Genomic DNA, 25,339 nt, shown 5'->3' on the forward strand with positions numbered 1-25,339 from the left:
GTCCAGGGCCACGTGAAGTTCTTCTAGGGTTGGTTCACTGTCAAGCTCTTCCAGCACAGGCAGGCACTCAATGTTGTTCAGTGCTTCTTCGGTGACTACATTTTCTCTGGAATATAGCTCAGAGTAGTGCTGCACCCAGCATTCCATCTGCTGCGTCCGATCCTGGATGACCTTGCCTGCGGCAGACTTCAGAGGGGCAATTTTCTTGTGTTAGACCTAGGGCCTGCTTGATACCATCATACATCCCCTTGATGTTGCCCGTGTCAGCTGCTATCTGTATCTGGCAACAGAGCTGGAGCCAGTAGTTGTTAGTACATCTGGCAGTCTGCTGGACTTTGCTGAGAGCAGATCAGAGGACCTGCAGGTCAGGACCTGCGATGTTGATAGAGTCGTTAAGAAGACAATCCAACAATCAGTCTCTCTCCAGGCACTTAGAAAGGATTATCTTTCTTTCAGTGTTCAGGGGGAAGGGAGGGGGTCACTTGGAGAGAGAATGATTGATGGCTTGTCAGCTGTCTGCCCTCTCTTTAACTATTGTAAAGGACTGTTTTCGGGTCCTTAGCATGTTGAGATAAAAATCTCTACAACAGTAAGAAAAGCATTTTAAAGGGGTGCATTTTCCCCTTTCTCCAGGGATCAGCACATTCCTTCTCATTTGCAGTGGCTATTTGTATTGAGTCAAATCCATGTATAAAAAATCCATGTATAACAAGGCTTGGACCTGTATATACTCAGAAGTAAGTCATACTGAGTTCAATGGGACTTATACCCAGGTAGCTGTGAGAGAACTGCAGTCTTACAGGTAATTACAAGGACAACATCAAGATAATACATCTTACCCAGAAAGTGCTGTCTAAAGGTTATGATATGCACAGTTTCCATTGCTGGTACAAGCTTCTGTTCACACCACAACAGAAAGAACAGTATTCTCTGTGAGCAAGTGGAACAGAATTAACAGGTTCTTGTCCACCTGTCCTAACAAACGAAACCTCACCTTTTACAATTCCAGTTTACCAGTGCAGGATTTAACCTGCACTGGAACCATTCTAACAGCCTTTGGGTTGCCAAACTAGGTTTGCCCTCACTCCTTTACAGCACACACACATACACACTCTAAATTAAAGATATTTTCTTAAAATAAGTGGTCTGATGCTGATCAATCTGTGGTCTGTGGAACCCCTTGCCACAGGATGGGGTGATGGCGTCTGGCCTGGACACCTTTCAAAGGGGATTGGACAAGTTTCTGGAAGAAAAATCCATTACGGGTTACAAGTCATGATGTGCAAGTACAACCTCCTGATTTTAGAAATGGGCTATGTCAGAATGCCAGATGCAAGGGAGGGCGCCAGAATGAGGTCTTTTGTTATCTAGTGTGCTCCCTGGGGCATTTGGTGGGCCGCTGTGAGATACAGGAAGCTGGACTAGATGGGCCTATGGCCTGATCCAGTGGGGCTGTTCTTATGTTAATCTAACACAGACAAAGAAAATAATCTTTGCAATGGACTCATTGACTTATAATAAAATTTATGTCTGGGTACATATACATAGGATCGGGCTCTTAGTATTAGAATATATTTGCAGTGTTGCAAGGAAATCTAAAGAGATCTTGCCAGCCCCTATTTTGGTTCCAAATATGATTAAAGGTTCTAGGTTTCAATCAGAATTATTTAGTCTCTTCCTTGTTGTAACCCAAATAAAATGGGTTGGTATAGTAAAGAGTGACACCATCTATGCTAATGTAGTATTGCATCTTTGTTAGGACATCTGTTGTTTTTCTATCTTCCCACTATCTGTTTTAATTTAGATTGTTATATTTAAAATTGAGCTATTATAACTTTCACGTGTTCAAGCAACAAGACCAAATGGGTACTGTATGCCATAATTTCATTTTTAACATTTATCCAAATCAGTAAAGGGCACTCAAGGTGGCTTACAAAAGAAATCATATAAAAACATAAAATATATAAATATGTATAAAATTAAAACATTTAAAAACACCACAATAAAACTTGGACCCCAAAATTAAAATACTTTAAAAAAAAAAAAGCCATGCTCCCTTGTGTCAGCATTAAAAGGCTTCTTTAAATAAAAAGCCCCTGCTGAAAGGACTCTAAAGAGGGAGCTGTTCTCAGTTCCAGGGGAGAGGGTTCCACAGATGAGGAGCAACCACCGAGAAGGCCCTCTTTCTTGCCGCCATCCCCCTCACCTCCACTGGTGGCGGCACAGTTAGAAGGGCCCCTCTGATGACCTGAGAGGACGGGTCGGATTGTATGGAAGGAGCCGGTCCCTCAAATACGCTGGACCTGAGCCGTATAGGGCTTTAAAAGTTAAAACAAGCAGTTTGAATTCAGCCCGGAAATGAACTGGCAGCCAGTGTAGCCACCAAAGCAGCAGCCTGACTGAGTCAAACCGATGAGCCCCAGCAACCACACAGGCAGCCACTTTCTGCACTAATTGTAGTTTCCGGACCGTCTTCAGAGGCAGCCCCACGTACAGCGCATTACAGTGGTCTAATCTGGATGTCACTAGGGCATGGATCACCGTGGCCAGGTCTGAACGACTTAGGTATGGTCGCAGCTGGCAAATCAGCCAAAGCTGAGCAAAGGCTCCCCTTGGCCAAGCCACCACCTGGGAATCCAATTACAAATCTTACTCAAGTTTAATCGGCCTTCTAAAGGTGTATGAGATCTTCAGTTAAGATTTTTTACATATTTAATACTATGCAGCAAGATGTGCCAGGTCTTATAATTGCTACTTGTATTTTAATGTCTTATTCCCATTTCCTTTTAAGCACCAAGAATGGAGATTCTGAAAAGTTCAGGTGGTATTTCTCTTTAAAAGTTCTTTAGATCAATTATAACAACATAGTAATTCATACACTGCAGAGGACTATTTATACAACTATCTACGTATATCCCACTCTGCAATCCCATATGAAGCCCACTGGGGAGTTCACAACATAATGGCATAAATGACATTAAAAATAGAGTAAACCAAAATAATGAAATCACACACATCAACAAAATACTATCAGCAACAGTTGGCATTAACCAACCTTTACTGTCCACTTACACAATTCCCAAGTTGCAGATATTGATGAAAGATGGGAGAGTGGCTCATTCCACTACATACCTATATATGTTTTTTTTTTTTAGAATATGATTTAAAAACCCTATTCCAAAATTGAAAATGTCCTAGGATGCCATATCTGTTAAAGTTGTTATTGGTACTGACAAAAGGAAGGTTGACAAAAAGATTACAGATGTTTGTCCCACACTGGAAAAGCAGTATTCAATACTGGTTTCAGTTTTGTTGTATTGGTATTTATTAACAAATCCAACATCAAATATTAAACAGGTGAATGAACCAATCCTTGTTATATAGGTATTCATCACCGTTCTTCATACTCTCCAGAAATTCCAAACAGCACAAACACACTGCTACATTACAAAGACCAAGATTTGGCACATTCAGTATTCCCATCATTTTTACTCCGACAAAACTTTGGAAGGCATTCTCAACTCCCTTCCACCACCATACGTATTTGTTAAACATTTCCTGTTAACTCCATATATTATTTGCTTTATAAAATTGGAATTATATTAAACAAAATCTCTTCTCATTTCTGTACTTGCAATTTTCCCTTTCCCTCATATGGTTAGCTTTCACATACAATCTAAATATTTTATATGATTTACCAAAATAATACAGTTTCCTCCAAACAAATAAATTATCTTGTTGACAAGTTTAATTCCCAAGCATTTTTTCAGAAATTCCCTTCCAGATAACACTACGTATAGAACTTCTTAATCGTGTTGTTTGCCCAAACTAATTAATACAACATCAGATTTTATCAAATTCATATTACTGTATATGGAAACTATCACATAAATATAATCGAGAAAATATTCCTAACCATTTAGGACCTTCATTATTACTACTATGTTATCAGTAAACATCATCAGGTAGCAGGGTTTGCTTTTGGAGGGCCTCTTCGGAGTCTTAAAAAATGCCCAAGTCTCTATTGGCCATGATCCTTGCTTTAGGTTTACTGTAAAGAGCACCAATTTTTAAAGTTTAGTTCTATTCTAAATGCATTTTCCCACCTCTAAAATTTGCTCCATTGCTCAACTAGGTTCCTCTTAGCCAAGAGCAAAGTACCAAATACGAGCAAGGAACCTGGCAGGAAAACAGAACAATTGTAGAATGATTCATCCTCTGCCATTTACTCCCAGCTTCTGTCAATCAGAGGATCCCAGGCACCTGCAGAGTGAGGCTGCATGCCATGTACTGGCATAGGGATTGAACATCTGCACAACTGTGAGTGCAATGCAAATCAAAGAACATAGATTCCCAGTACAAAAACTGGCAGCCTAGAAATATGGGAACTGCAGCTTCTTTTAAAAAGTTGGCTTCTCCTTTGTATTACTGAGAAAAAAACAAAACCCAACAACAACTTGAAGATGTGCTGACAAAGATTCAAGGGACACAGGAGAGATACAAGTGCACATCTCGTATGTGCACTTATGCACATAAGAGCCACTGCTTATGAACCACTGCTTCAGAAAGTAGTTCCATACTAGATGTGCAAAATTTCATTTGGAACAAGTGTAAACTGAACCAAATGGGGCCCATCCAGTTCAGTTTTCATTTGTTCTAGAATAAACATCATGCAGAACAAATGGATATAAAGTGGGTTTATTCTGGGAACCCCACTTTAATCCATAGGGTTTTTTTAATAAAAAAGTTTATTTTTACCAATGTTTTTGCTGCTACGTGTCTTAACAATGCAGGAGCCACAATACATAATGCCTGACAGGAAAAGGCTATCTTGAATATCCATACTTGCATACCCAGGATGCAGTATTGTCCACTTCTCTCCACATGGGTAAAAACAGATGGTGATGACATTTTTTTTAATGGTAGTGGTCGGTTCCTACTCACACCATCTTTCACGAGATGACAGCGCACTGCTGGTCCTACTGTCATCAAGACACACAGTTACAAACACAACAGTGAGAGAGTGTGTATTTTAAGCACGTACCAAATGGGGAGTTTAAAAATAATTCGGAACATCCAGCTAGGACCCCAAAAGCTACAGCAAAGAGCTCAGAATGAAACAGGAGCTCCTCTCCTCCCCAAAAATGAGGTTTAAAAGTGAACTTTTTTTGTTATGTGCACATCATACACCTCACACCATCTAGCCTGTAGTCAGTATCTATATGGTACATTTCTCTGGATCATGGCCACTGTTCTTCCACAGAAATAGAAAGCAATCCAGAGATACAGTAATTATGGCATTCAGAATCAGGGTTCCATATGTCATTAGATTTCACTGCTCTTGCACATCCATTGGCTCATTTCTCTCAAGAAAGAATACATCTTGCAACTGCAAAAATGAACATTATGTAATATTAAGCAGGTTTTCTAAATCATGATTTTTTAGTTGAATCTCTTCCAAACTACAAAACTAAATCCCTGCTATTAAATGGATTTCTAACCTGAGGTTTAATTAATTGTTTAAAATTTCAACAATTTTCATTGACAATGAATTCTCCAGACTGATGGCACAATTTTTTTTTAAAACAGGCAAGCTTTTCTATTTGTTGTTCTTGGATACATGCTTTGCTCAACTGTGTCTATATATTTCCATTTTCTGTTTCCACAGAACTCTTGTCAGTAGAATAACTGCACCTCAAACTACACTCCAAAACTAAGAACAGGAAAAAGCAGTCTTATCAAGTGGATCTTGGACATCTACTTGCAAAATATCTCCCACAGTTTCAAATATGGATAGAAACTTCCTAGATTTTTGCACCTACAAATTGCTTTTATGCTTCGTTCTTGTTGAATGCCATGAAATAGTAGGTAGATTTTCAAGAATTAGGAAGGACACAATTCACGGATAGTACCTGACAAAAACAAGCAAAAATTGCAAGTTTTGAATGCCAGCCACAGAGAGAATGTTCTTTTAAAAGAATTAGCAACCAATCAAAAAGGTAAAAAAAAAACTTTAAGGGTATTAGGGCCCAATCCTATCCAGTGCTGATGCAGCTACAGTGCAAGCCTAACTTTAAGTGAACAAGTTCCCTTACCTTGAGGAGGTATCTGTGACTGCTCACCATCACAGGGTGTAGTACACAGCCCATTGACACAGTTGCAGAAGTGATGGAAAACTGAATAGGATTGGGTACTGAGATTTAGATTATTCACTTTTAGCCAGCCATCTCCTTGCTCATCAAATCATGCTGGCACGGAAAATTACTCCATCTGTGTAAGAGTAAGCTATCAACTCAAAGGCCACCAAATCATTCTTGCTCATATTACTTGAACACAGCTTCCAAAAAGGGGATGGGGTGTGTGTATATATACACACTATTCTGAACAATGGCAGTTATTCTTCACACCCAAAAGTTTTCCTGTCAAGCGTGAAAATCCAGTGAAATGAGCCTTCAAATGTACAAAACAGGAGCGACTAAATTTTTACAGGGCAACAGAGCATGATCACAGCACCAAGGTGACTATACTATTCCAAAACTTTTCCACAGAGCCACTGCCATAGTAAGTTGACAAAATAAAATAACCAAATTTATTCATACTCCAAAAGTACTCTAGTACAGAAACGCTAACATCTTTTTCAAGTATTATTATTATTATTATTATTATTATTATTAACAGTATTTATATACCGCTTTTCAACTAAAAGTTCACAAAGCGGTTTACAGAGAAAAATCAAATAACTAAATGGCTAAATAACTAACTAAATAACTAACAATGTAGAAGACAGTACATCACAAGTAGCTTTAAAAAATCATGTTTTAATAAGGTCTGAATCCTATCTAATTCAAATGAGTAATCCAACAAGACAGGATGCCGACTAAGCATGCATTTCCATACATGCTTGTGAATGATGCCTGTTGCATACAGAAGGAATTATCTCCATTTAAACATGTACAAAATTATGCCGTACATAGCTTTGCACTAACACAGAAGCATTAGCCTTACGCTGGCTCCAGCACAGCCAGTAGACTTGCCCCTGCTGCACTGCAAGAAACAAACAGACCAAGCCTATCCTACACTCCACAGTGGTACCTGCACTGTATACTGCCGGAACGAGGGGCAAATCAGGAGGCTTGGGAGAGGATATTTTCCCTTAACTCCCTGTAAGCCTCCCATTTATCAATGGGTCTCCTTGGATCTATGCCAGCTCTTCAGCTGGCACAGGCCTGAGGAGAGAAAGCGGACAGACCAGCTGCAATTGGATGAGATATAGCAAGCTGCCATCACCAGGTACAGCCTGTCACACACACCCAGCCCTCCACCTGTTCTGCTCTCCATCTGCCAACCTCACTTTGCTTGCAAGCACTCAATTTTCCACTGTTGCACGTCAGGCCACTCGAGCAGCATTCCAAAAGTGCACAATTCCACACGATTTCAGAATACCATGTGCGACAGCCGTCAAGCATGCCTTGTCATCGGAATATTAGTTCCAGCAGCAGGGAGGGAAGATAGCCATCCTGCTACACATGTGGGTAGTCTACATCTATGCAATAACAGGGAGGGGCTATAGTTCAGTAGTAGAGCCTTGCATACATAAAAGTTGGGTTCAGTCCCTAACATCTTCAGGTTGGTGTGGGAAAGAATCCTGCTGGCAACCCTGAAGAGCTGCCTGCCAGTCAATATAGATGAAGCTATGGTCTGATCCAATAGAAGGCAGCTTTACACATTTTACACACACTCACACTGGTACCAAGAACTTTCCAAGGAGGGACATGAGATTTTTGACTAATCTGGCCACTACTTTCTATATAGTGTCTGGACGGAGACCCTCCACCTTGGATACATTCAAGGCTGCACTCCAATTACATTCCAAAATGTAAGACAAACAGCAGCACACAGTGCAATAAGACTAAGAGCACAATCCCCTCCATGCAAATAGCAAGAATGCAACTACCAAACATGCATTTACAGAAGAGGCCTGCAGATGTACATTATGTCCATATACTGTGTTTCCCCAAAAATAAGACCTAGTGTGTTTTTTGAGAATTGCTGAAATATAAGACCTACCCCAAAAATAAGACCTAGTTGTGATCAGGGCCGGGGGGACGGGCAGGAGGAGTCCTCAGGCGGGGCGGATAGACAACGTGACCAGAACGCTGTACTCCCGCACGCCATCTAGAAAGCGCTTGCTGTGTTGCCTTGGGCAGAGGAGGAGCTGAGGCAGGAAGCAGCAAGCGAGGCAACCCTGCCTACCAGGCTCTGAGGCTCTCCACACATTCCAGGGAGTACCATATTTTTCACTCCATAAGACGCACTTTTTCCCCCCCAAAAAAGTGGGGGGGGGAGTGTGTGCGTCTTATGGAGCGAATACTGCAAAAAAACCACAAAAAACTCCGCCCCAGCCCTGGCCCCGCCCCCTCGCTCTGCTCTGCTTCCCCGGGCAGTCAGAGGCTACTCAGAAGTAAGTCTCAGAGTCACTGGGGCTCACTCCCAGGAAAGCGTGGGTGGGGTGGCAGTCTGCTCAAGCCCGCTTGTCTACTCAGAAGTAAGTCACAGAGTCACTGGGGCTCACTCCCAGAAAAGCGTGGGTGGGGTGGCAGTCTCGCTGCCAAATCCTGTGCATGCCTACTCTGAAGTAAGTCCCATTAGAGTCAGGGGGGCTTACTCCCAGGAAAGCCTCTCTTCCCCCCCCAAGCCTGGAGCATCACAGCCTCTCTTTCCCCCCACCCCAAGCCTGGAGCATCACAACTTCTCTGCAACACAAACACTTTCCCCCTCTCTCACACACACAGGCTGCCCCCTTCTCTTACACACACAGAAGCTCTGCCCCCCACACACACACTCACACAGCAGGGGAGGGGCGCTTTCACTCACCTCATCCAGCATCTGAATGTAAGCCCCCCCCATCACAAAGAAAAAACTGTCTCCTTGGTCAGAATGCCAGTGTTTGCTTATTGCACAAGCCCCAGGTAAGGCTCGGTTCTCACCATAAATCCACAGGTTTGTTGTGTCTTGAGAATTCAAGTTGTGGTTGGACTTTCCACTTGTTCATTTGTATTGGAATCACGGAAGAACTGGTGAGGAGGTAGATGTGGTGTCAGCAGTGGCCCCTTTAAGGGTAAGGCCTGGGCATTCAGCAGAGTGTGCTGCACAGCTGCAGCCACTGGAAGGCAATAGGGCCCTTAATAGGGATATAAGGAGTACCTGAGGCAGAAAGGGTTTGTGAGTTTTGAAGGAGTGCAGGTTGGAGGTAGGAGAGGAGACTGACTGTGGATTGTGACTACACTTGGATACCCTGATGGATTTGACTGACCTTGGACTGTAATTTGGCTTATTGGTTCTGGACTCTGATTTGGCAACTCTGATTGATGGGACTGATTTACTTGGCATCTGTGGACTGGAACTGGACTCACTTTTGCTTGCTGCACTGGTGAGTTGCACAAGGGGGACTGATCAGCCTTAAGCGGGCACAAGGCCCAGTGGATTGGGATTTGGCAGAACATCATTGTAGCAGAAAGATAATGTGATCCCTATTTGTGTGCACCTGCTTTTGCGAGCTTCATAAATTCTGACTCTAGCAATGATGAGTTCTTGGGGGTTCCAGAAAACTAGAGTACTCAAACCTTTAAGTCTCCCCATCTGTTAATGACAGTGATAATGGTTCTTAATGCCACTGTTGACTGCTGTTCACTTTACATGGTTCAAATGTTATTGTTATAGTTTATTAAATATTTTATTACACTATTTGGTTCAGAATATTTTTTTCCTGTTTTCCTCCTCTAAAAACTAGGTGTGTCTTATGGTCAGGTGCGTCTTATGGAGCAAAAAATATGGTAAGTCCCATTAACTACAAAGGGACTGACTTCTGAGTAGACTGGTAGGTGAGGATTTTTTGTAAGGTATATTTTTGTACATGAATGACTGTGGATTGCTGTACATTAAAAAAAGACCTACCCCGAAAATAAGACCTAGCATATTTTTTTTTGGTTCAAAAAAACACAAGACAGTGTCTTATTTTCGGGGAAACATGGTAGGTAGAGGTTTTGTTTCCGGTGAGTAAGACAGAATTACAGCTTAAGTCGTACTGAACACAACTGGCTTACTTCTGAATAAAACGTTTTCAAACACCTCTACAAACAGGGATCAACACATTGGGCCAATCCCCATAAAGTCTTCTTGCATCAAAACCATGGAGAACAGGTTACCAAAATGAAGGGCACAACTGCACGTGCACATCTCACTCGGGAAATCAGGAGGATAACAGCAGAACAAACCAATTAGCCCAATATCAAATGGATCATTCACGAAATGAAATATATGATAGTAAATAAGCATCTATAAGATACCAGCTAGTTTGCACACGTTGCAGAGTACAGAGGGAGCCAATCCACATGGAACATAGGAATGGCCTACATCTCCTAAACAGTGCACAAAAGTGACCCTGAATTTTATTGAACTCCTCCAGCATGGGTCAGTGACCAAATCCTTCCCCCGAATGACAGCAATGTCCCCATATCTGAATGTCATCCCATTCAAGCAGTGTTTCTCAACATTCATCCTCTGGAAATATCATCACCAGTTACTTCTGAGGCGGGAGGCCAGATACAATACAACAAACACCAGTAAGAAGCTCATGGTGGATGGGAGGGCTTCTTCGAGTGCAGAAAAGCATGCTTTGGAGTTATACCCACTGAGCTAAGCCTCCTACTGCTGTATGTTGCATCATACTCCTGGTCCTGTTGTTGGGCAGCAGATGTCCCATGAGTACCATCAGACACCACCTCAAGTGCCACTGGTGGCACACATACAACTGGTTAAGAGACACTGCTTTAGAGTACACTTACAAAATTGGGATTCCAAAACCGGTAACCTGCAGAAATTGAACAGCTGTGACCCCAAATTTAGATGAGCCACAGCCACACACCCAGAAGATTAAAGCAACGCCAAGTTATACTAAGCCATAGGTGGACATAAAGTTATAAAGTTTTGAGCATGGCCTCCAAATCTAGCTCAGGTGACTTCTGGGTGAAGTTAGAATGAGCAAGAGAGGCCAGCAACTTCCACCGGCAATGACAATCTGTGTCACCATCTGCTCTTAAAGCCACACAGGACACAACCCTCCACAACCTACACCAAAAGGAGGACACGTCCCATTCATGAGGGGATGCATGCCTTTTGGCACCAGCCAAACCCCTGGACTGTGGGGTGGGTTGGTGGGAAGATGAGTATAGCAGCCATTCTCGAGTCACCCACAGGATGACCCTTCTCCAAAAGATTAATTAATTGATGTTAATTAGGATTGATTAATTAATAAGGCAATTAATTAATTAATATAAAACCCCTTCCAAGTTGACCAGCTTCACTCTCCAAAACACCGTTTTGAGTCTCCTGCCACAGGGAGAGTGTAAGTCTTCAACCCTATGTACACTTTCCAGGGAGTAAGCCCCACTGACTATAATGGGGTTTACTTCTGAGCAGACATGCATACGACTGGGCTTAAAGGCTGCCATCCTATCCACGCTTTCCTGGGAGTAAACCCCACTGACTATAATAGGGTTTACTTCTGAGTAGACATGCACAGGACTGGGCTTAAAAGCTGCCATCCTACGCACACCTTCCCGGGAGCAAGCCCCACTGAGCACGATGGGGCTTACTTCTGAGTGGGGCCGCTTAGGACTGGACTGGGCTGCGCGAGACCCTCCCCGCGCCCAGGAACTCACCTGGTCGCCCGTGCCAGGAAGGGGGTGCGAGGGGCGGCTCTCCTCAAGAGCGAGCGCGCCTTTGTGTTTCCCTCTTGCTGCCTCTGCCGCTCTGGCTGGCTGAGTGGCCGGGCAGCGGGGGCAGCGGCACCTCCTCCGGGGGAGGGGCGGAGCGGGGCTGAGCGCAGCCCAGAGGGGGGCGGGGCGGGGCAGAGGCGCCTCACTATCTGGCAGGAAGGGTCGCGCGGCCCCGCCCCTGGCCGCCAGGCCCGAGGGCTCCCTATGTGGCAGCGTCCCACCCGCCCTCGTTGAGGTCCTCGCGCTAGCCCCGCCCCCGCCAACGTTCGTCCAAGTTTGAATCTGGGGGCTGTTGTGAAGCAGACCCCCCGGGGGTCTCGAGGCGACGGGGAGCGGCGCCAGCCCTCTCCCCTCCCTCCTCAGCAAGCGCCCAAAGGGGCCGTGGCCGACGCCCGAGAGGCGGAGGCTCCGCATGACCGAGCCGAGGGTCGACAGCGTCGTCATTCCCTCCACGTCCCTCACGCCCGCCCGGCCGCGGAGCTCTCCGACGCCTCAGGGGGCTCTGGGCCGCCGCTGGCACAAGCCGGCCTCCCTCCGCCTGCGGCTCTTCCAGCGCCGCCGCCTCGAACGCTGCACCTCCGGGACACAAGACATCGCCTGCTGGCGCCACTAACAGCCCCATCCCATGCCCGTCTACTCAGAAGTAAGTCCCACTAGAGTCAATGGGGCTTGCTCCTGGGAAAGTGTGCAGAGGATTCGGCTGTAAGGCTGCAGTTCTAGCCTCGCTTACCTGGGAGTAAGCCCCACTGGCTTCCTTTCTGAGTAGGCAGGCATAGGATGGGGCTCTCAGGCTGCAATCCTATCCACACTTTACCTAGGAGTAAGCCCCATTGACTATAATGGCACTTACTTCTGAGTAGACAGGCATATGCTTGGGCTCTGAGGCTGCAATCCTATCCACACTTTAGCTGGGAGTAAGCCCCATTGACTTAAAGGCACTTACTTCTGAGCAGACGTGCATCGGCTTGGGCTCTCAGGCTGCAGTCCTAGCCACACTTCTCTGAGATTAAACCCCACTGACTATAATGGGACTTACTGCTGAGCATAGGATTGTGTTCTAACACTGTTCACACGTGGCACACAGACCCAAGATCGCTCTACCAACTCCTTTCTCTGTACTAGGGAACTAAAGTCAGGATGGGCTGTTCACACGTGCAAGGGGAGCTTGTTTTCTTCCGCCTTCCCCCCCTCCCTGTCAATGCAGACAGGCTCGCCAAAATGGCAAAATAAGCAGAGCTTATCTGTTTTCGGTGTCGCGTCCGTAGGAACCACGCCTGCTGCGGGGAACTAAGGCTGCAATCCTATGCACACCTACCGGAGAGTAAGCTCCTTGACTATAACGGGACTTACTGCTGAGTAGACATGCATTGGCTTGGGCTCCAAGGCTGCAATCCTATCCACACTTTCCTGAGAGTAAGCACAATTGACTGCAGAATAGACATGCATAGGATTGGGCTGTAAGGCTGCAATCCTATCCACACTTTCCTGGCAGAAAGCATCCAGGGACTTACTTCTGGGTAGGTATACATAGGATTGGTATCCAAGGCTGCAATCCTATCCACACTTTCCTGAGAGTAAGCACTATTGACTGAAATGGGATTTTTCTTCTGAGTAGACATGCATAGTCTTGGGTTCCAAGGCTGCACTCCTATACACACTTTCCTGGGAGTAAGCACCATTGACCGCAATGGGACTTACTTCTGAGTAGACATGCATAGGATTGTGTTGCAAGCCGGAAAACGCGTTTGCCAACCCAGGGCAAAGTTAAGGAGGAAGCAAGCTCTGTTAGGCAATCTTGAGTGGGCAAGTTCATCTGTACAGCCTTTTTTTTGGTCCCCCACCCGCCCTCCTGGGATCTGTTCAATTTCCTTTTCCTCATCCCTTCTGCAGTCACTTCTCAGCCCAATGTAGCTCTCACGTTGCCCACGCGAGTCTTCCATTCTCTCTATATAAAGAAAAAATCCAGTAAGCTATTTCCATTTTACCTCCCCCCAAGCCTACTGTGTTGCTGCAAACGCTAGCCGCCCCTTGAGTCTCATTACATTCCTACACATTCCCACTGGAAACTCACTGGTTTTTTTTATCTCCAAAGTAGGTGCCACAAACAGCTTTCAATAGGATTACTTTAAGTATGCGGCTGAAGAATCTATCGGCTTCCATATAAGCTTTAGAATCTGCCTTGCCGCTCGAGTAAATCAGCCCCTCCTTCCAAACTCCACCTTCCTCCATTCAGTTTTCCTACCACCACAAGCACCTGTTTCATTCGCACAGCCCGATCCTATATATACACAGGGTGGGTGCATACATACATACACATTGACTCAAATGCAAGTCCTGCGGTGTTCAATAGGGCTTGCACTGCAATAAATGCAGACAAGGAAGATTGCCGCCCTTTAGGATTTCATCCTGCACCCATGCGGTCCCAATTCTAGCGAATGCTACTTGGAAGGAAGTAAATTCCACTGGTGAGTAAATCTTGAGCTTTGCTTGAGAGCCAGTATATATGGTTGGACCTACAATTCCACGAGCCCCTTTTCACACACACCTATTATTCCTCTTGCAGCCCTTCCAAGATGCAGCCGCCTTACGTGCTTTTCATGTCCCTTCCATTCTCCCACTCACCAAGACACACCCACACCTCTTACTACATAGGCTCAGAACTCCCTCGGTACCCCCTTCACTACAGAAACCTTGTAATCGACTGTATAGAACGCTCTTACGACAACCAAGACGATCCCTTTAAAAAAAAGCCTTGCCTTACTAAAGCTTGTAAGATAAAAGACTGCATCGTTCAACTCTCTTGTCTTTCCCTCGCCCTCCTAGATCGTTTCATGCACCCAAAACGCCTTAAAATGCATAGATCCAGCCTTGTAGGACTTGAGGAGCTATGGGGATTTTGCCAGCTCCATTATGGCAAAATGTCATTTGATCTATTTGCTGGGGTTGGAGCTTCAATATGGAAGGAAGACGTTGCATATTTCTGGGTGATTACAAAGCAAATGCAATGCTAATGATGAGAGTGCTTACTTCCCTCTTTGCATAAAAGTTTACCTTAATTTTGCAAAAGCACTGTGAGCACAGGAAAAGGGGAGGTGTCTCTTGCAGTCAGACCATCAGATAACCATCCGTCTGCAAACCCTTACATAAAAAGCATGCAGCAGAATCGATTCCAAGCGTGGCTAAGTATTCCTCGTTCCACCACAACCTAAATATTTGTAAGGCCATAGAAGATTCCTTACCAGACAGCTTTCCAGGGTTTCTCGGTTTTCCTGTACGTGTGCCCTTTCCTCCTGTGGAAATGTTAAATCTCGCAGTGCTGCATAGAGGCAGAGCCACACACACACACTGCAGCAGCAGCAGCAGCAGCTCCAAAGCCAGAGGACAGGAAAGTATGTTACTTCCTAGAGAGGCTCTGTATTGCCACTAGGCGCTGGCAGAAGCAAAAAGCAGTGCTTCTTAAAGCTCACTGATTCTTCCCCAACTGTTTCCTGCCATCTAGAATACAGGAAAGGCTCATCAAAAGAATCAGTATTTGGGAAATTGTATATGAAAGTTCAAACTGAGAACTGAAAATTAAAAATACAACTGGACCCTGAATCCAAAAAGGAGAAAACTCAGGTTTCTAAAGTTTCAAAGCCAATGTATGTTTACCCAGGAAGCTGGAAGTCCAACTGCATTCAGTGGAAGTTACTTCCCATTAAGTGAGTAGGACTGTAGCCTAGATAGACTTCCATAAGCTTTAATATCTGCCTCTTTAAACTGCTTTATATGCTGCCTCTGTTGCCAATACTAGTGAAATGTGTGTTTGTGCAAGCAGAGATACTGCAGCGCAACTCTTGGAAATAATTTTCTTTTATGTAGTATTTAATAGAGAATTTCATCCTTTTTCATGTTCCTTTATGATTATTGGTACAGGCATAGATGTAGGGCCAAATTCTATCCAAATTTCCAGTCCTGGTGTAGTAGTGCCAAAGAGGCACTATAAACCGTGGAGGGTAGTTTCAGAGGCTATAACCTGTGGTGGGAGGGTAGTTACAGAGGCCTCCACAAAGTAAGGAAACATTAGTTTCCTTGCCTTGGGGCTGCATTGCAGCTGCACTGGTGCTGAAAAGTTGGATAAGTTTGGGCCCTTAGGCATAACTTGTAAATAAGATATAGTGGAAAAACTAGTGTGATGTCCAATATTTTCAAGAATATAGAAAAATGATTTATGGGGAGAAAAAACAAGCAGAGTCCCTGTGCATTAAATAGCACAATTTCCACTGCTGCATTAATCAGAATTGTATGCCAACATTTTTGCAGCTGATGAAAAGGCAGCAAAATGCTGCTCCAAATAGCACGAAGTGTGATAAATGTTTTTCTGTTAATGATGGCAGGATGTGGGGGAGATACAGCCTTCAGAGGTGGTAAATATATGTAAGAAGCCGTATTTTCAAAAAGATGCACACAGAATAAAAGCTGAAAAATCACACCAGCATTTGGGAAGCCTAATTTCCACTTTCAGAAGCAACTGTGATCTAGTGCCATTAGTCACTGTGCCTACACATATGACTAGCTGATGTGGTGGTTATCAAATTAGAAAGAACTACTTCTAATGCCTAGTTCTTGATTCATATGACTTACAGCTTAATCCTATCCACACTTACCTGGGAGTAAGCCCCCTTGACTATAATGTGATTTACTTCTGAGGAGACATGCATAGGATTAGGCTGTTACAGTCCAATCTTACATGGGCGTATCTGGAGTATATCTGCATGTATACTGGTGGATGTGCCATGGACATTGGTGCAATGAGTAGTTGGCAACCTTCAGTCTCGAAAGACTATGGTCTCGAAAGACTATGGCGCTCTGAAAGGTGGTTCTGGAACAGCATCTAGTGTGGCTGAAAAGGCCGATTCGGGAGTGACAATCCCTTCCACACTGGGAGCAAGTGCAGTCTGTCCCTGGCCTGTCTCCCTGGCTATAGGCCTTCCTTCTTTGCCTCTTAGCCTCAGACTGTTGGCCAAGTGTCTCTTCAAACTGGGAAAGGCCATGTTGCACAGCCTGCCTCCAAGCGGGCCGCTCAGAGGCCAGGGTTTCCCACTTGTTGAGGTCCACTCCTAAGGCCTTCAGATCCCTCTTGCAGATGTCCTTGTATCGCAGATGTGGTCTACCTGTAGGGCGCTTTCCTTGCACGAGTTCTCCATAGAGGAGATCCTTTGGGATCCGGCCATCATCCATTCTCACGACATGACCGAGCCAACGCAGGCGTCTCTGTTTCAGTAGTGCATACATGCTAGGGATTCCAGCACGTTCCAGGACTGTGTTGTTTGGAACTTTGTCCTGCCAGGTGATGCCGAGAATACGTCGGAGGCAGCGCATGTGGAAAGCATTCAGTTTCCTCTCCTTTGTGAGTGAAGAGTCCATGACTCGCTGCAGTACAGAAGTGTACTCAGGACGCAAGCTCTATAGACCTGGATCTTGGTATGTTCCATCAGCTTCTTGTTGGACCAGACTCTCTTTGTGAGTCTGGAAAACGTGGTAGCTGCTTTACCGATGCGTTTGTTTAGCTCGGTATCGAGAGAAAGAGTGTCGGAGATCGTTGAGCCAAGGTACACAAAGTCATGGACAACCTCCAGTTCATGTGCAGAGATTGTAATGCAGGGAGGTGCAATGCTGCCTGCATTGCAGCATTGGTGCAATTGGTGCAATGCTGGCAAAATATCATGCTGATGTAACTCAGGAACCTGTGCAGCTCTACAGTGGAGACACCAAAACGGAGAGAAGTTGGGAAATAACGTGGGAGCGAGGAGGAGGGCTGATGTATGATATATCCTAATCCCCCTTCAGAGGATGGACATGCTCCTGATGCAGGTAAAGGTGGCGCCAATGACAGTCGTGGCGTAAGAAGGAGTAGTCCCATAGGAAACAGTGAGGGAGAGGAAAACACCAGAAAAATCTCATTGCCTACCACTACAACTTTCATGGGGTATACATCTCTGTTTCTGATAGGGAAACTTTGGTGATGGGAAACTATGGTGAAAGGGCACTTGGTGCACAAAGGGAGTACTTTGCACAAACAAGCTTTTGTCCCTCACAAAACAAGCTTTTGTCCCTCATGTATCACGAGATAATTTGTTAACTCTTGCCTTCTCTGAATTTTTATTGCAGGTATTCTGACTCAGGAGGTCTCCATGCACAAACACCCAGCTAGAACCCTATCTCAACACCCAAAAAGGGGAAGCAAGTACAATTCAACATGAGTAAACAAAAGGACAGGAAGAATTCCATGTTGCCACACATTGATGCTGCATCTCTCTCTCTCTCTCTCTCTCTCTCTCTTTCCACCCCCTTTTGATCCTTCAGGCTACAGCCTCAGCCAAATGTGCTGGTTTGTGGTGATGCAAGGTGTTAAATGCCTGAAGGGGTGATCTTTGCCTGTCTCCTGCTGTGATTCAGTGGTTAAAACAATATTGTGGAATAATGGTGTAAATTCTAGTCCTGCCCCTAATTGTGAAGGCCTTGAAGATGTTCTGGCCAGGGAGGCTGCACACAGCCTCCAAAGGTGATGAAAGCACAGTTCCTGTCACCTCCAGAGGATTACAGGCCCCCCAAGACCTGCAGATTCCATCATCCACAGGTTTCTTTATCTGCGGGTCCCTGGAACAGAACCCCCACAGCTAACACGGGAGGCCTTGTATAATGGTAATAATTTCCCTTCAACTCAATTATCACAGTTTTCCCAAATAGTTTTTTAGCTGTGACAACAAAACATTCATGATAGCCACTATTTCCCTCTGGCACTGGTTCACCTGATTGCAGATCCTTCCCCTTTCCCTATTCAAATCATTGAACTAAATTCTGTATCATTGATTTATATAGAGCAGAATCTGGAGTCATGGAAACCAATGAGTGGGATTGCTCAACTGGCCTCATATCCTTTTATTCCCAAGAGAGGTAGCCACGGTGGGATCCCCAGCTTTTTTTTGCCCCTACTGCAGGCAACTTTAATTACAGTATTTTTTCCAGGCTTACTACTTTCTATCTCCTTCTCCCACATTCACCTCAGTTGTTGTTGTTATTATTTAAAAAAATTATATACCACAAAGTGGTTAACACAGTAAAATAAAAGAAAAAAAAATTGTCAGCTTCCAAACTTCCTGGAGGCTCCATCTGAGAAATCATGATTATTCTATTATTATTTATGTGGCATAAATAGAATATTATTCTATTATTCTGTTTATGTGAAGATGAGGCCCAGGTATCCCAATCCTACCTCACTACCCTTGCAGCGATGCCAATATCCACTGTATCCCATAGTGGAGTTTCAAGCAGTTTGGTTTGAAGCTCAGGTGTGCTCTCAGTGGTGCCTTGGGTGATTTTGCCCCAGTTGCCACCGAGAGAGGATGTGGACTCCAATTGCTTCCCCAGTTAGGATGCAATTGGAGCACACATGCCTTCTCAGCAGTGCCTCAGGGGATTTCACTACAGCCAAAGCTGGGGAAGTGACTGAGCACCTGCTGCCTGCCACTGTGAGTGCTCACGATCTCCAGCCACTTCCTGATTCAGGAAGCAGCTGAAGAACCTGGAAGTGATGTCATGTGAAGTAATGACATTGTGTGACACCATGACATCGCTGCCCCGGGCGCTGGGTTTGCCTCTAAGTAAGCCTGTTGGACTCACTGGTACTTATTTTCAAGTAACAATGCATGGGTTCTATTTCTTTCATGTGTCCTTTAAAAAAATATGAAACGGTATTTCTGACAGTTCTATAAAGAGGACTCCATTGTTTCATGATAATAAAGGAATATTTATTTGCTCACATCACAGATTAAAGATGCAATCCTAACCCCTTATGTCAGTGCTTTCCAGCACTGACATAAGGGCAGTGCAGCTCTGAGGTAAGGGAACAAACATTCCCTTACTTTGAGGAGGCCTCTATGAGTGGCACCCAACTGCAGGATGCAGGACATGTCCCATTGGCACTGCTATGCCAGTGCTTTCCAGCACTGACATAAGGAGCTAGGATTGCGCCATCAGCCAGACAATTCAGCCATGTTGGATCGTCATTTCATATAGAGAAGTAATCAGAACGTGGTCTAGAGATTTATTGTGAACATTTATTAGCAGTTTAATATATTGCTTCAGCAAAGAACTGGATAATTTTTCAAATAGTAAGGGGGAAAGGGAAGGAGGGAAGCACCCCCACAGCTGCAAATATTGCAAATATTTTTCTCTTACTGTAAAAATTCTTGTGCAAAATGTATTTGTAATGTTCTATAATTGACTTACTCTGGCCCACCATAAGAGCAAGACTATGATGTGGTCCTTACAGCGGACTGCCTCTAAAGAAGAAGCAGGAAATTACCACTGGTGGCACTACTGAAAGTGGGGAAAAGAAGACTTGTAGATTACTTGGACATTATTTTGGTAAATATGAGCAAGAAGTGGAAGAATTAGATGATAAGGCAGACGGGAAACAGAGCTAGGAGTCTGACTAGGCCTAGTCAGACAACATGTCAATGGCACACAGATCCCAGTGTGATGTTTGAAGTCTTTAAGTAGTATCTAAGAGTCCAATCCTATGCCTGTCTCCTCAGAAGTAAGTCTCATTGAGTTTAATGGGACATATTCCCATGTAAGGGTGTATAGGATAGTTGAAGCAAAACTCAGGTGCGGCATCTGTGGATTTCATTATCCATGGATGCTGCAGATACTGGGGTCTGTTGGTTGAAACTTGTTTCAGTTCTAGTATGCTAAGGCTATGCAGTCTATGCACTTTCCTGGGAGTAAACCTCATTGAATAGATTGGTCCTTCTCCTTCTAATAAACATGCCAAGGGTTGCATTATAAGTCCTGTACACTGTGCCATCCTCAACTTGTGTATTGAGAAGTAAACCCCAATGAGGTCAATTATATCACTGGAAATACTGTAGCTTCTGTTTTCCATAGCAATGAAGCCAGATTTAAATTATTGGAAACAAAACTCCAGGATTATAAAAAAAATAAAAATAAAAAAAGAGTTTAGATCTTCACCCTTTGTAGTACTATTATTGTCCCAAAAGTATTACAGCTCATAATAAGCCAGAAAACCTATTTCTCATTTCCTGCCAGCTCCCTCAGGACAGGAAAGAACATCCTGTTCTTCTAATAGTGTGAGGCAAACAACAACTGTTGAGGGAGGGGATGGGGGGAGAGAATTCAGATTAATTTGAAAGTATATGAAAAGAAAAGACAAATGTAATCCTGGATTCAGATTACATAACTGTAATGAGAGCAAAACAGATCTCTTGGAATCCATCATTTATAAACTCCGACTTCATAGAAGCTTAGCTGAGAGTTCATTCTGGTTCAGCAGTAAAAATATCCAGGTGTTATCTTTTGAATGTGAACTTATGATGCTGAAGGAAGCCAACAAAGTTTACGTATAGCGTGTCTTCTATAGTGCAATCCTATGCATCTTTACTCAGAAGTGGGTCCCAATAAGGTCAATGAGGGCTTACTCCCAAGTAATTTGCACAAGATTGTAGCCCCAGTTTCCTAGGGAAAAAACATGCAGCTGCAGATATGTTGGGAGAGGACAGCTGCAACAGTTCCTGTATGAACTCTCATAGACTGAACATTGAAATTCATGCTGATTCAGCAGCTCTACAGGAAAGTGCTGAAGATCTTTACCATCAATATTTTTCTATATGTTTAAGGCAAGTCCATCCTTGATGGTAATTGAGGTGATTGCCTCAGGCAATAGACTGATGGGGGGAGCATCTGTCTCTGCCCAGCTACCTGCCCCCCCCAACTTCTCTTCCTCCTGCTGCTCCCTGGCATCTATGTCCATAAAAGCAGTGGCACCCAGGGCAAAAACAACACCAAGATGTCACTTGATGTCATCACATTACATTGTCATGTAACTTCCAGGTTTTCCCTGAAGAGGAGGAGGTGATCTGGCTGCTCCCCCCCCCCAATTCCTCTTCCTTTGGAGGCTCTTGCAACTCCAAAGCAGGGGGAACAGGGGGCACCAGCCAGATCATGAAGCCACCAAAACAGGGAGGAGGTGGCGGAGGGCGACATGTGGTTTGGTACTCAAGGTGTACTGCCCCTGCTTCCTGTTTCCTATGCCACTGCTCCTTGGGTTTGAACAAGGAAGAGGAAATGGAATGGAAAAGGAAGAAAGGAGAGTGCCATAACCTATCCCCCTTCCCTTACCTGATCCGCTAGCATGGATAAACTCAGACTTGTGCCAGTGGTATAGCTGGTGCAGGTCTGAGTTGACCCATAGCGGCTGCTGGGCTTACTCTGGGGAAAGAAGACAAATGTCCCCTTATTCTAAGGGGACATTTGTCTCCTTTCCCCAGAGTAAGCCCAGCAGCCACTCCTCAGTCTTCCAGCAGTTGAAATTTCCCGGTGCCTGCACTAGCGCTTCTGCATCAGCATGAGGGAATTTAGGTAGGATTGGGCTGTTGTATAGTCTTAGTGGGTTGTGGCTAGGAAGGATGGTGTCATGATGAGATGCTGCAGTTCAAAATGTTCCATTACACCAGTGCAGTAGGAATATTAGTAAAGTGGAAGAGAGCCTTTTAATAACTCAAGACAATATGGAATATGCAGGAAATGTAAAAGGCACTTTTAATATCAAATATGTATCAAAAGCAAATGGGTCCCTGGGGTACAGTCCTACATTGCTTTTTGAAAGTAAACTCCATGAAAGCATTGGTAATTACCACATGTAATGATTAGGTGATGGCTGGATTGCCAAATGCTGTTTAAATTGTAGATTATTTAGATTGAAAGACAAATTTTTAGTATGCATGTCATGTGCAAATTTCTGTGTTGCATAGCATTTTATAGCTTTTGTCTTTAATACTGCACATTCAACTGACCTAAACAGATGAAATATGTCACCTCAGTAATTCTGTCTATACTGTGTTTATATACGCACAATTTTTTATTTTCCTCTTTGTTTTACTGGTTTCACTTTTATGACAAATATTAGTTTCCCAAGAGGTGATGACCTTGTTTTTTCGAGTGTAAAGCAGTGCTTATTGGGAATGTATAGTCTTTGTAATATCGGATTATCCACAAACCAGTTATACTGTGTAATTGAATATTTGTTTAGCTGATTCCCTGTTTCCACATAATTGACTTAGTATCAAATCTTCAAAATTGGGTTCAGCAGTTTACGACAATATGTGCTGTAATTATAGCATTAAAAAAAGGTTTGATGGAGCTAGGGCCAGCCTTAGGAGCTTCAGGGCCCAATGCAAAATATTTTTGTAGCCTCCACCCCCTTGGGACCCCCCCCCCCACACACACACACACCAGGATGAGCAGCAGTGACAAGGAACCCAGCAGCAGTGTCACTGCCAGGTCCTTCCAGGGTGGGTGGGGGGAGGAGAGATTTCAAGCCAATAGATCTGGGGTGAGCCGGAGGGAGAGCTTGCCACTCTCTCCTCGTGACGTCTCGGCATGGAAGACACCTCGGCATCAATTACGGAGTGGGTGCTGCCTGTAGGCCCCTGTTCAGGACCCCTCCATGCACGGGGCCCAATTTGGTCAAATTGCCATAAGGTTGACTATAGACTAGATGGTACTCTAGTCCAATGTTCTGACTCCATCCATGACCTTAGCACATAGCAACCATTCTAACAGTACAATCCTATGCGCACTTTTTTTCTCCTTTATTTGTGAATAAAAACATCAGCAGAATAATAACAATGACAGCAATGCAAAATGAAATGAAATGACAGGAAGAGGAAAAGGGGGGAAACATACATACGTAATGTGCATGATATGCATACAGATTACAAAACTTTTCAATCAGCCATCTATAAAACAACCTCACTGAGTAGCAGCTGGGCTCACCTTGGTTACTTCAGGTAGGCTTTAGGCTTCTCTTAGCATCTGCACAGGGACTTCACCTGTTGTACAGCTGCCTATAGGGTCAGGGTGAAACTCAGAGAGAGTAACAGGGACATCTGTTCTTTGGCTTGAGATGCATAGTGTTTGTAAGAGAGAGTGGACCTTAACAGAGCAATCCCATGCATGTCTACTCAGAAGTATGTTCCATTATGTTCAGGGGAGGTTACTCCCAGGAGAGTATGCAATGGTTCTCAAACTTTTTAGCCCAAGACACACTTTTTAGACTTAAAATCTGTTGGAATCCACCAGAAGTGATGTCATTAACCTGGAAGTGATATCATGGCTGGAAGTGACATCACTGAGCAGGAAAATTTTTTAGCAATCCTATCTACAAATACCCAGCAATAAGCCCCATTAACTATCATTGTTAAAAGCGTATACGTTATAGTCTGTTAAAAGTACAGATCTCCCCAAATGCAGTCACATACCATGGTGGCATCAAGTCAAATATACTAAAAATAAAATATTGAAATGAATATGGACCCACCTTAAATTGGCTCATGACCCAGTTTGAGAAACAGTGGTGTCGAGGATTACAACCTTTGTTCTGTGTAAGCATGCCCAGGACTACACTGCAAACCTGATAATGTACTCTTTTCCTCCTTGTCTAAACATGCTCTGATATTTCTGTCCAGTCGATTTAGCCAGTCATCAGACATCTAATTTTATTAGTGCATCTCATAGTGGATCACATTGGACTGTGTGAAAACTATCCATTAGATACATATATGTTCAAGTAAGTATGGCTCTTTACTACTTCATGCCCTGGCCTCCTAGTCCTAGCTCCATCCTGTTGTTGCTGGCCAAGTATTAAAAATATCTGTTTTTCTGAAACAAACATGGCAGCGCCAGGTCTGGAAATCCAGACCTGGGGATTCAGTATATTTCTCTGTTTAATATTGACCCTTGCCAGTCTAAACTGACCTTTAGCAATGGATCCCCAAAGCAGTATTCTTCAGCCTGTGGGTTGTGACCCCAATGGGGTCGCAAAGCCTCATTTGGGTAGTTGGGACAATCTTTCAAACCCTATGCAAGAGAGGGCTTGGCTACAATCCAAAAATGGTACTGCCTTATCCAAACTGAGTTCTTGATATAATCCTGCACAGTCTCTTCTCACTGTCTTGCCCTGCAACTCATAAGCATCCCTGTTCAGGCTGGTGTCTCACAAGGTTGTTGCGAAGACACAAGAGATAAGGGAAACAGTGGGCAGGGGCAAGGGGTGGATGGTGACAAGAGTGGGGGGTATGGGTGGATTGGGTCTCAGGAGGGGGGCAGGATCAGCCCAGTCTCATACTTGGATTGATTGATTGATTGGGGTGATGGCACAAAAATGGTTGAAAACCACTGTCCTGAAGCTTTCTGTCCTCTAATCTACTGACTAACAGTTCAATTCTAACCAACTTTCCAGCACCAATGCTGCCACAATGCAACCTCGAAATAAGAAAACAAATGTTCCTTTACCTTCAGGAGGCCTCTGTGACACCCCCCCATAGGATGCAGTGCATACTCCAATGGCATGTCTGCATCAGCTCTGAAAAATTAGTTATGATTGGGCTGTAATCCTACTAAAAATTGCATCCCTAATTTTGTTTAGATAGTTGTAGTATGAATTTCTAGCTAGCCTCCAATATGAATACAGGTTTCCCTACCAATACCTAGATTACTCT

At 44.2% G+C, this 25,339-nt stretch overlaps 1 protein-coding gene across 4 annotated transcripts in view; it reads right to left on the reverse strand.

Annotated features, from left to right (window-relative positions):
• Positions 1–15,125, reverse strand: part of ADD3 (adducin 3) — a 174,898-nt gene extending 159,773 nt beyond the window's left edge. For 2 of the 4 annotated variants that reach the window (XM_066618832.1, XM_066618836.1), the window contains exon 1: positions 15,017–15,124. The gene's annotated coding sequence lies outside the window, so the exon portion shown is untranslated. Of the gene's footprint in view, positions 1–11,720; positions 11,824–15,016 lie in introns of those variants that run through there. The other 2 variants (XM_066618839.1, XM_066618833.1) reach the window with 2 other exon arrangements.
• Between the last annotated feature and the right edge of the window lie 10,214 nt (positions 15,126–25,339).

Source organism: Tiliqua scincoides, chromosome 3 (genome assembly GCF_035046505.1).
Source record: "Tiliqua scincoides isolate rTilSci1 chromosome 3, rTilSci1.hap2, whole genome shotgun sequence".
NCBI classification, from domain to species: Eukaryota; Metazoa; Chordata; class Lepidosauria; order Squamata; family Scincidae; genus Tiliqua; species Tiliqua scincoides.